Source organism: Tenrec ecaudatus, chromosome 3 (assembly GCF_050624435.1).
Source record: "Tenrec ecaudatus isolate mTenEca1 chromosome 3, mTenEca1.hap1, whole genome shotgun sequence".
NCBI classification, from domain to species: domain Eukaryota; kingdom Metazoa; phylum Chordata; class Mammalia; order Afrosoricida; family Tenrecidae; genus Tenrec; species Tenrec ecaudatus.
The window spans coordinates 70518085-70531025 of NC_134532.1; the positions used below are offsets into that span (position 1 = coordinate 70518085).

The following is a 12941-nucleotide window of genomic DNA, read 5'->3' on the forward strand; positions in this document are numbered from 1 at the left end:
GGTTAGTGTCAGAATAGATAAAGAAGACCACTCTATACACACCTATACTCTGCCTCATGGCAAGAGGGAAGTTAGAAAGGTTAGATATGGTCACCCCACACCAGTTACTGCACAAAGGAAGAAAGAAAACTTCCCTCTGACCTTAAATTGGCAACATCAGAAACTAGAAATTGGTAGAATAACATAGATTTTTTCAAAACAAAGCAACACACACACACTGAATTGGGAAAGGAAATTACAGTAAAATTTATGAAAGCCAGAACATACATAAGGCAGAAACCTGTCAGAGAAGAAAAATTAACTATTGTCTCCTAATTGAAAAGTAGTAAGATTCCACCCTGTCAAAAGTGGGAACGTTGGGAGACCTGGAAAATGAGGCATTTCTGTGGAGCATAGAATAGATCACTCCTGTACTCAGTCTGAGGTACCTACTTGGAAATGACTCTAACCAGACATTATGTTAACCAAAACAAAATTCTCAGATGAAAGTTGATCAAACTATAGAAAATGTTCATTACATCTATATTCATTCAGAAGACTCATGGAAAAAGACATCTCAGGTATGCCAATTCCACTATTACTCATACAACATCCCTCCACCTGCAAACCATGCCTCCACGTGATCTGATTTTGGGACACAATAGGAATATGACCTGTAAGGACCTTAGTTCTAGCTCTCTTCTGTTAGTTCAGCATATGCCTTCACCTGGTATGAAAAGGCGCTTTGGTCCAAAGCCAGGACGTTATGGGATATGATGAGCAGGTTTCATGCTTTATAACATTACCATTCAGAGCTGGAGAGACGTCAACTCTTTCCCTGGTGTGATGGGCTGAGGAACCAGGGGCAGTATTTTTCTTTTCCTTTTGAAGAATTATATTGGCACTTCATCTACATGTCCTATAATTTAATAATTCAGTCATTTCAAGAAATATTGTACAATCATCGCCACAAACAATTCTAGAACATATTCTTCTTTTAAAAAAATCATTTTATTGGGGGCTCATACAACTCTTATCACAATCCATACATACATCAACTATGTAAAGCACATTTGTACATTCGTTGCCCTCAACATTCTCAAAACATTTGCTTTCCACTTAAGCCCCTGGTATTAGCTCCTCATTTCCGCCCCCCCTCCCCATTCCCCCCTCCCTCATGAATCCTTGATAATTTATAAATTATTATTGTGCCATCAGAGTATTTCAGTCCTAAATCCAAGGGTGCAGGTAGTTTTGACTTAGAACCCAGTTCATTCAGTCGGGTTTCCATCTTGAATCCTTCTGGTGTGGCCCTTGGGAGAATGGCACGTTCCCTGTCAGACCAGGATCTAAGGTCATCATAGTGCATAGTCCATGGCATGGTTTACTGAGGGTTGAGTAGAAACATATTAGAAGTGTCTAACCAGCACCATAGAATCCAGTTTATTCTCTCTTAGATTCCCTACAATTAGTGTTTAGCATTCCTTCCCTATGAGAATTTGCTCCTCCCCATTTACCCACCATACCCACCAACAGAGATCTCAAGGCCTTCTCTGAAATGTAGATGCCCCCCTCCCCTGGTCTTAACTTGATTTTCCAGTGAGGTTCTCCTCTCATTTCTGTGGAGGGCCTGTGGATTTGCCACAACCTTGTCTCTCTGTTGTCTCCCCTTTTGCCAATGTGAGGTCTCCTCTTTCTAGGTGATTCTTATGAAGTGCACATAAGGGTGGTGAAGTATTGTTCAAGGCCAGTAGGCAGACTTCCTACCTTTTTGTTTAGGAATTAGTCTCTAAGATTTGTTTACTTGGTAGTTCTCCTTATCATAGTGAACTCTTACAATATCTGTCCTTTTGTGATTGACTAATGTAGTGTTTCATGCTGTCATCACTGTTTTTTAGGGACAAATAGTGTTCTATTGTGTGTATGGACCATAGCATCTTTCTTCCACTGTTGGTCTAAAATTGGTTTCCAAAGGGGGGAAAGGGAGACTCCGGATAGGGCAATATATGACAAAATAACGATGTATAAATTACCAAGGGCGCATGAGGGAGGGGGCAACGGGGAGGGAGGGGAAAAAAAAAGAGGACCTGATCCAAAGGGCTTAAGTGGAGAGCAAATGCTTTGAGAATGACTGGGGCAGGGAATGTATGGATGTGCTTTATACAATTGATGTATGTATATGTATGGATTGTGATAAGAATTGTATGAGCCCCTAATAAAATGTAAATAAATAAATAAATAAAATTGGTTTCCATGGAACTTTACAGGAGGCCAACTCTTTCTCTGAAAGGTCATCCTATAAGGGGTTCAATCTTGTCCTAGTTAATATCCACCTCACAGTGCCTCCTGCTACAACTCTAATCCCAATGTTCTGTCTCTATGTTTCAATGAAATACACAGGGGAGTGAGGCTGTCCACTCACTTTGTAGGAGCAACTGGAAGATGGTAGCTATAAACAAGTATGGACTCCAGAGTGCAGACCCGATGTACTCAAAGCAGATCAAAGAGGTCATTTGTAGGAATCGCGTGAGAAATGTACATTATCCAGTCTGCAACGTAAAACAAGGCCATCATCTGTGGCTCTGGTAAAAGGTTGAGTAAAGGTGAAACAGGACCTGGGGTATCGATCTCAAGTCTCTTCCAATGACAAGCTATCTCATGTTTCCTGGAGAAAGGAAGAGCTTTCCTGTGTAGTTGCATCTTCCACCCATCACTGCCTCTAGACCCACAACAGACCCCAGCATGCCTTGGGGAAAGAATGTAGGATCTGATAGCACAGAAAATAGCCTGAATATCAAATGAGTTTTGAAATTTTGCTCAAAGGAGCCTAATGAACATGTTTGTAGATTGCTTTTAAAGATGTTAGACCAAATAGGATGGAATATACTATTCAATAGAGTTTAATTTATCTGATGGTATTTAATAGATATATAAGCTTCTGGTTATATAAATGAGAAGTAGCTTAACAATGTGTAGGGTTGACAGGCTTAAACATGTACTCAATGAAGTCTACCTTCAATGAGATCATTATGCCAGAAGTGCTGTACTTTAAATGGAAGACAAAACTCAGAAGCTTAAAGGATATAGAACTATTCGTATTGGAGTAGATTTATGTACTTACTTTCTTCACTTGTTCCCTGAGAAGGATCAGAGGATGCTCTACTAAGTCATGCAGGGAAATATGTTCATAAGAGGAGTACCAATATGCTTGAAAACTCTGGTGGTCACTGTATTCTCTAAGTTGGTTATGATGCTAAGTAAGAAATGCTGCCATTGGAATGAATTCTATTGTTCTGTGCCTCTAAGTGGGAATAATGGTATCCCAGCATGATATAGACCAGCTAAAATTCTTGCCTGTAGAGACAAACTGAATGCATTTACCATAAGGACCAGCAGCAGATGTGGAGTGACAATGAGATTTTATGACACCCCTGGGATCTATGGTGGTAGCTACAGTGCCCTTAGAAATAAAAGAGAGATTCAGAATACTGTTATATGTCATCTATACAGTCAGAAAACTTCAGGCCTGATGAATAGAAATGTATTTCATCACCATAGTAGAAAGTAATGGCCTCTCACAAAATTCATATCATAGTGAATGAGGGGAGGAGTGTGGAGTGGAGAACCATAGCCCATTTGTAGGCTACTGGACATCCCTTTACAGAAGGGTCTCGGGGAGGAGACGAGCCAGTCAAGTTGCGATGCAGCAACGATGAAGAATACAACTTTCCTCTAGTTCCTAAATGCTTCCTCCTCCCCCACTATCATGATCCCAATTCTACCTTACAAATCTGGGTAAACCAGAGGATGTACACTGGTACAGATAGGAACTGGAAACACAGGGAATCCAGGGTGGATGATCCCTTCAGGACCAGTGGTGTGAGTGGCGATACTGGGAGGGTAAAAGGAGGGTGGTTGGAAAGGGGGAACCGATTACAACGATCTACATGTGACCTCCTCCCTGGGGAACGGACAACAGAAAAGTGGGTGAAGGGAGACCTTAGACAGGGCAAGATATGACAAAATAATAATTTATAAGTTACCAAGGGTCCATGAAGGAGTGGGGAGTAGGGAGGCAGAGGAAAAAATGAGTTATTGCCAGGGGCTTAGGTGGAGAGCAAATGTTTTGAGAATGATGAGGGCAATGAATGTACAAATGTGCTTTACACAATTGTATTATGTATTGTGATAAGGGTTTATAAAATGATTTTAAAAAAAAGAAAGAAAGAAATGGCCTCTCACAAATTTCCCAGAACTCACCTCATTCAAAGGCTTGGAGCTCATTGATCAAGGGTAAAATGGGCTCCATCACGTGAATAAAATGAATAATTCTATCAAATCCTGCAGTCTGAAATTGATCCAACATTCAATAAAGATGTACTGATAATGACTAGCAATTGAAATACAAAGGTTAGAAAGAAAGAGGAAGGATGGGTAGTTGGAAAATATGGTGTTGATATAAATAAAGAAGAAGACTGCTTGATAGAATTTTGTAAGACTGATAACTTCTTCATTGTCGAGACCTTTCTCAGTAAAATAAACAGTGAGTATGCACAGGAACCTTGCCAGATGGAATACCCAGGAATCAAATCAACTGTATCTATGGAAAGAGATGACGGAGAAGCTTGACATAAAGCAGCCAAAATAAGGCCAGGGGCTGACTGTGAAACAGGCCAATTGCTCATATGTAAGTTCAGGTTGAATTAGGAGAAATGTTTTAGAAATCCATGAGAGTTCAAATAAGACCTTGAGTATCTCCCAACTGAATTCAGAAAACATCTCAACAACAGATTTGCGGCATAAGATACTAGAAAAGTTGTGGGATGGCCTCAAGAAATCACACACACACACACACACACACACACACACACACACACATATATATAAAGGTCATCAAAAAGGGAAGAAAGAAAAGACCAAATGGACATCTGAAGAAACTCTGAACTTTGCTTTTGAACACAGAACAGTGAAAGTGAAATGCAGAAATTATGATGTAGAAGAGCTGAAAAGAAAGTTTCAAAGCTCAGCTTGAGAAACAGTAAAGTGCAAAGTGCTTGAGAAACGAAACGTGCAAAGACTTGGAGTTAGAGAATCAATGGGAAGAACATACTCAGCATATCTCAAGCTGAAACAATTGAAAAAATAATTCAAGGCTCGAGTTGGATTCCATGGTTAAAATATCGAACTTTACAGGAAGATATTTTAAAAGATAAAGATAAAAGAAGATAGAAGGAAAACATAGTCACTGTATGAAAAAGAATTGGTCAGAGTTCAACCATTTCAGGTCAAGTTTCAACCATTTCAACTATCTGGATCATAAATTACGGATAACATTGTACAGAATGGAAACAGTAGAACATTTACGTGTACTCATGTAGAATCTGTACATAGACCAAGAGGCAGTAATTTAAGTAGAGCAGGGGAAAGGTGTGGGTCACAGTTGTATCTTAGCACAATACTTAATCCAATCTGTATGCTAAGCAAATAACCCAAGAAGCTGGACTATATGAAGAAGGAAGCATCCAGACTGGAAAAGGTTCGCTAACAACCTGGAATGTGCTGAGGATGCAACCTTGCTTGCTTAAGAATGAAGAGAAATTGAAGCACTAATGATGAAGATCAAAGACTACAACCTTCGGTATGGATTTTTTTCCCCCTTCGGTATAGATTACACCTCAATGTAAAGGAAACAAAAATCCTCCCAATTGGACCAATAGACCATATCATGATAAATGGAGAAAATATTGAAGTTTAAAGGATTTCATTTTACTTGGATCCACAATCAGTGCTTATGTAAACAGCAGTCAAGAAATCAAAAGATGTATTGCATTGTCCGAAACTGCTGCAAAGACTTCTTTCAAGTGTTAAAGAACAAAAATGTCACTTTCTTGACCCAAGCGGTGGTATTGTCAATGGCCTCATATGCATGTGAGACAATGCAAGCTAGACAATGAATCAAGAAGACAGGAGAAGAACTGTGGTCTGGGCATTATGGTGCTGGTGCAGAGTACTGACTATACCACTGACTGACAGTATTGAACAAATTCGTCTTGTAGGAACTAATCAGAATGCTCCTTAGAATGGAGGATAGTAAGACTTCATCTCTCTTTGAAGAGGAGGAGCTAGTATCTAAAAGAAGACATCATGCTTGGTTAAAGTTCAGGGTCCTCAAAAGAGGATGACCATCAAGAAGATGCATTGACAAAGATGATGGATTGACAAAGATGAACTGTCTCCGTGGCTCTGATCCGGGAAGTGTTTTATTCTGTCCTACACAAGTTTACTATTGGTCTAACAACTAGTCAATACCTAATTACAACAGTCATCCAATCTGGTAAAATCTCAACTAATCCAGGTGATGGCTAAGTTGAGGGGCATATGGAATAGATAGTTTAAAATTTTTAAAAAAGAAATAAGCATTAACCTTGATCTTGTAGTCAGTTAAATAAATAAGGATCATAGACACAATACTAATTTTTTTTAAAAGAAACTTGTATGTTTGTATGTGTGTATATGCTAGGCATAAAGTCCTCAGGGGCTGTTTCCTCTGAAGGGGGCAGCCGACTCCTTCTTCATAGCCTGTTCTTGTCTGGAAGTTCTACTTCACTTTGGTGACCCTGCTGGCATTTGAAATACCAGTGACATAGCTTCCAGCCTCACAGCAACACACAAACCAGCACAGAGCGACAGTCTGATAAACAAGTGGTCGTGCTGAATTGTGATGCGGACAAAGAATATTGAAAGTACCACGGACTGCCAATAAAACAAACAAATCTCTCTTGCAGAAGTACGTCCACAGTGCTTCTTAGATACGAGAATGATGAGGCTTTGTCTTACGAGCTTTGGATATGTTGTCAGTAGAGCCAGTCCCTGGAGGAGGACATCAGGCTCAGTAAGATAGAGGGGCAACGGTAAAGAGGAAGGCCCTCAACCAGACGGAATGACACAATGGCTGCAACAGTGAGCTCAAACATGGGAACAATTAGTATGGCCCAGGACCGGACCGGGCAGTGTTTCATTCTCTTGTGCGTAGGGTTGCTATGGGTCAGAACCAACTTGATGGCATTTAACAACAAGAGCAACAAATATGTATATGTGTGTATGAAGATTGAATTTCCTAATGTTTTCCTTCCTATGTTTCCCCACTGTTGACAGAAAATTGATGATCCTTACCTTTACAATTTATTTCCTCTGTCACCAGAATCACAAATCTCCACAAGCACAGGGAGAATTGAGGGCTGCCTAGAGAACCTGAACTTGAGGTGATGGGACTGTGTGTCTGCGAAGAAAATACGAAAGTAGGTGCTTTCTTCATTTGCGTGATGGTCAGATGCTTCCTGCTAAGTAGAATTGTGAAGTTGCTGTTGTCTTGGTTCAAGAATGAGTACTGAATAACAAAAGAGTTGGACCCTCAGATCCATTCTCTGCAACAAAATGACCTGCCTGTTCAGGTTACTTCCTCTGGCTTCCAGGTAGATCCAGCCAATGGAGGTACGGGCAGATTTGAGCTCAGAAGGAGAGGGGAAGGTGAATTATTTTTAAACCCTCCTTCCCCCACCCCCGCCCCAGGCAGCAACTGCAGAAATGGCTGTGTCATATTCTTGTCTTCAATTCTGACTTGGAAGCCCATGCTGTCTCAGTTCATGGAGATCACCCCATTTTCTGGGATTTGGTAAGATCACCTCAATCAGTTGTCTTTCTGCTTTAGAGATGTTAATAGTTTCCTCTGGCTGCCAGGCACAGCCTCCATCACCTGTGCTTGGCTTCTCAACTCTGCCATCTTTTGTGTGTGTGTCCCTGTACTACTCGACAATAAAGCAGTCAGTATTTTCCTGGAAAAGACCTGAATGCTTTCTGTTTTCCTAGCTGAGACCTGGCTGAAACGATATGCATATATCATTATTATAAACTACCACAAACCCTTTTAGAAGTGGGTAGGAACTTTTAAATATTGTATTTAGCATTTTATTACAATCATATCCTTAAAATGAGTTACTAATGTTATTTTTTATCATATTATTAGGGGCTCATACAACTTTTTATCACAATCCATCCATCCATCCATTGTGTCAAGCACATTTGTACATATGTTGCCATCATCATTCCCAAAACACCTGCTTTCTACTTGAGCCCTTGATATCAGCTCCTCATTTTTCCCCTCTCCCTTCCCACGCCCCTTCCCCTTCCCCCTGAACCTTTTATAATTCATAAATCATTATTATTTTGTCATATCTTACACCATCCGACGTCTCCCTTCACCCACTTCTCTGCTGTCCGTTCCCCAGGGAGGAGGCTATCTGTAGACCTTGTAATCTGTTCCACTTTTCTCCCTCACCTTCCCTCCACCCTCCCAGTATCGCCACTCTCACCACTGGTCCTGAGGGGTTCATCTTTCCTGGATTCCCTGTGTTTCCAGTTCCTGTGCCAGTGTACATCCTCTGATCCAGCCGGATATGTAAGGTAGAATTGGGATATATTAATTTTATTAAATGAAAAAAAGTGTTGCCTTTTTATAAACTACAAAGCACTCTGATGTGAATATTAGATAAACATTGCAGTATTGAGTACTTGTCATGTAACAAAGACTTTTAAAATCTTAGTCTCTTATTTATATGATTGATACAGATAATCTTTTGATGAATCAAATTGCACAAACCTAACCAAAGAAGTTTATTTCCCACATTTTTCATTTGACCAAAGCCATGCTTATGGGCAGTACTTTTTCCTTTTTAAAATTGCATGTGTATCTGCAAGTAACCCAGATGTTACCAATTTGTTTTTACTTAACTAATCAGCATTGTTTGATATAAAATATTTGAAGGCCTAAGGTTTTCTTGCAAATATTTTTATCCTTTGAAGAGCAAAGCTGAGTACTGCCAATCCTAAGTGAAACTTGATCTACACAAGGCTCAGGTCCAATGAACCTAAGAATTTAAAAATTTACACAAAGCCCAAAGCTAACTGATATTTTCATATCTGGCTCTTGATACCACTCCATCAAGAAAGAGGGGCATTTTCATTTCTTTTCTTTATGGTTAATTCTACTCTTGTGCAAAGCTCCTATTTCATCACAAATTATGCTTAATGACTTGTGATTTTGACCAGATGGCTTCAGTATTGTACGGTGTTGGCAGGCACAAAGGTAGCCAACATGGTTGGCTTCTGTCTTCTAAAACAACTTTTAAAAAAATTGATAAATAAATGAGACGAAAAATAAAATAAAATGAGATGAAAATAAAGTAAAATAAATGAGATGAGATGATAACTAAATGAGATGTCCCATCAACAATAACAACTGAAACATTTTCCCCAGCTTACCAAATTTTTGAAGAATTCGGTTATAATGGAAGAAGCAATGACCAAGCGTGTGGCAAAGTGCTTAAGCACAGGCTTCTGAGTTGGAAAGACTTGGGTGTGTTTCGTAGCTTTATTACATCACTGGTCTCCATTAGCACACGAATAAATAGAATAATAGTTACTGACAAATGAACTTTTGAGGCTTACATGAGAAAATATAAGCCCACGTGAAGAACTGAAGAAATGAAAAAGGATTTATTTCTATTTTGATGTTGAAAATGCCCACAGCAAACTCACAGGCCCATTCCAGGTTTTACACGTACAGTTCAGTCGCACTGGCTACATTCTTCACAGTGTAGAACCGTCCTCAGGCTCCTCGTTTGAATTGTTCCTCCCGCTTAACGGAAGCCCAGTGTTCCCTCAGCTTCCTCTCTAAGGTTGCTGTGGCAACCTGAGGCAATATAGATAAATCCTAAAAGAATATGATGTTCAAGGCAGACATTCTTTACTAGCTAACCCCAACTCTTGATCAGTTTTGAGAAGACTTCGGGGAGTATTTTTGGTTTAAGGTTTAATGATCATGTCCAGGCAATCATTTTAGGGTTCCTCTAACTTCCATGGCTCCAGAAAGTCTGGATTCCATAAGATTTTGAAGTCCTGTTCTGCATTTCCCCCCTTTCAATAAGGATTCTTCTATAGAATCTTTTATTAAAATCTTCAGCAGTGCTGCCAGGCACCGTCTATTTCTTCTGGTCTCAAGGCAAGGGAAGCAGTTGTTAACAGAGGCTGATATCTACATATTCAATTTCCGCTTCCTTTTCCCGACTCTCCTTTTTGCTCTGTTGCTTTCAGAGAATAGAGGTCAATAGCTCTGTTTTGGATGGCCAGGCATGAAATGAACCAGGAGATAGAACAAAGCAGCAAGCACTTTATTAGGCCAATAAACTGGGATTTCTCATGAAACCATGACCCGGAACCTCCAAACTAAGAAACCAAGTCGCATAAGGTGTTTGGCTGTAAATAATCAGCTTCAGACGCTGCTACTTCTTCTTGTTTTGTTAATTGTTATATATGTATATTATACAACTTTTGCTAATTCAACTTTCTACAGGTGAACATCAACTACAACAATTGATGCGCAACCCTACCCTTAACCAATGTGATAATACCATCACCACCAACTTCCCTTTCTCCATTCCTCATCCCTGTAGTAACAATTGATACGTCTTTGATCTCTATACATTTGCTTTTTCATTTTATATGTGAGGTCACATAATATTTGACCTTTTGTGGTTGATATATTTCACTCAGCATAATGTCTCTAGCTCGATCCATGCTGTGAGCATGGAAACTTGTTCTCCTGTTGATTAAGTAATATTCCATTGTATGTCTGAACCACATTTTGTCGGTCTGTTCACCCAGAGAAGGCTATCATGCTTGGTAAAGTGGAGGGGCAGTGAAAAAGAGGAAGACCCTCACCCAGATGGATACATGGTGGCCGCAGCAATGGGCTCAGACATCGGAACAATTGTGAGGATGGTGCAGGACCAGGCAGTGCTTTCCTCTGTTGTGCAGAGGGACACTTTGTGTCAGAACGGACCGATGGGCACCCACCACCAATATCCGTCTGTTATTGAGCATGTAGGTTGTTTCTGCCTTTTGGTTATTGTGAACATTGGTGTCCAATTCTTATTTGGAGTCTGCTTTCCTGCCTGTTGGGTGTAACTTGGGGTGGAATGACTGGGTCACTCGGGAGCTCTGTTTTCAGTTTTTCAGGAATCAACACACTGTTTCCCCCAATGGTTGTAGCATTTTGAGCTCCTATATTTTACCATATTTTTCAAAACATATCTTTTGAATCCTAGAAAACCTCTGTGTAAGTGATGAAAGAAGGAGACATTACTAAGAGTAGGTAAACCCAAAGAATCTATTGTGAACAGTTTTGTTCACCTGGATATGTTTGGTTTTTTTTCCCAGGGGAGAGCGCGAACGCAGTCCCCCACTACCACAAATTATGCAGTCGAGTTTCCCACATTTGGGGAAATCGCAGGGGTCAGCACATCCCGAGTGCAATGGATAAGCCTCGCCCTGGGAAAACCACCTTCGTGATCATGGTATCTCCCCTGCCAGGTAAGTATTGTTTTTATTTACTTCCGTTTCCTCTAGTCAATACTGCTGGTGATGCTATCAAATAAACATTAGGCTGTATTCCTCAAGGTTGGCAGGTCACACTAACCAGGCACTCCACAGGAGAAAGACGAGGTTGTTTGCTCTCATAAAGAGTACAGAATCCACCCATGGATTAAGTTTCTGATGAATTGCCTCTGATCATAGTTGAGGCATGTGAATAGCCGTGTTGTCAGACAGAGAGCATTATAAATGTATGTATGAGTTATCTGCCAATAGAACTGTTGGGGTGGCAAGCTTATTTATAAAACCTTATAAAATCCAATATAAAGTTGCTAAGAGTAGAAATCAGTGACAGTGGGTTTATATTTAGTAAAGGAGAAGAAGGGACAGTGGGTATGATGGTTAAGATTGCTTGTCAACTTGACTGGGCAAACATTCTCAGTGGTTTGGCAGTTACGACCTAGTTCTCCATGATAAGATCTCTCTGAGGGTATAGCTTGTTTCCATTATAAATGGATGCTGTGGAAAAGTTTAGTTACCATATAGACTCGAATAAAAGCCGACCGGAGTATAAGCCGAGGTACCTAAGTATTACCTGGGAAACCAGAAAAACTGATTGACTCAAGTGTAAGCCTAGGGTGGAGAATGCAGAAGCTATTGGTGAGTTTCAATAATCAAAACAAATGAAAATAAAATGACTAAAAATTGAGACATCAGTTTAGGTAATGTATTTAAATATTTATTTTAAATAAAAAACAAAAATAAAGGGACAACAAGTCATTTAACATTAGTAAACCAGCACGTTAAGTGGAAAATAGGTTCAACAAAAACAATAAGGTATCAACAATTATACCTTAAGAGTACTATTCCCTGAGCTCAATCAGCAACCAAGCTAAAATGTAAAGAGTTAAAATCCTTCAAAACTGGATTCCTCATCATCATCCGTATCCCAATGCAGAGCTTCAGCTGGTGTGAAGTCATCATAGACACTGTCCTCACTGAGATCGCCGTCATCACCATCACTGCTGTCATTTTCATACAAAGCACAGTCTGCACTGCCATCCATAGCATTACTAATACTACATTTCTGGAAGGCACGCCGCACCATGTCTTCTGGAATGTCTTCCCATGCATCTTGAACCCACTTTGCTATTAACTTGATGTCAGGCGTCATGAGATTTCCTCCTTTTGTTGGTCAGGCTTGACCAGATGACATCCATTCATGCCACATCCTGCACACACAGTCTTTAAAAGGTTTATTCAAAGATACACGTCATAGGATGGCTCTGATTGGTTAGATGTGAGTAAACAAACATTCAAAGCCCTGCAGTGTCAGCAGATACTGTGAGATAACGGGCGCTTGTCCCGTTACCTCGGGGTGGTGGTGGTGGTGGTGGTGGGCAGCGTGCCGTTATACCTCGCTGGGGTACCACTGACCCATGTATTAGCCGAACCTCAGGTTTTCAGAACATTTTTTGTGCTGAAAAACTCGGTTTATACATGAGTATATACGGTCATTTTGTCTGGGTCTGGAT

The 12941-nt window shown here is 40.2% G+C and overlaps 1 non-coding gene across 1 annotated transcript; it reads right to left on the reverse strand.

Moving 5' to 3' along the window:
- Positions 1 to 11250: 11250 nt before the first annotated feature.
- LOC142443877 (U1 spliceosomal RNA) lies at positions 11251 to 11414 on the reverse strand. The gene has a single exon (XR_012783605.1). It is a non-coding gene; the product is annotated as a U1 spliceosomal RNA (small nuclear RNA).
- Between the last annotated feature and the right edge of the window lie 1527 nt (positions 11415 to 12941).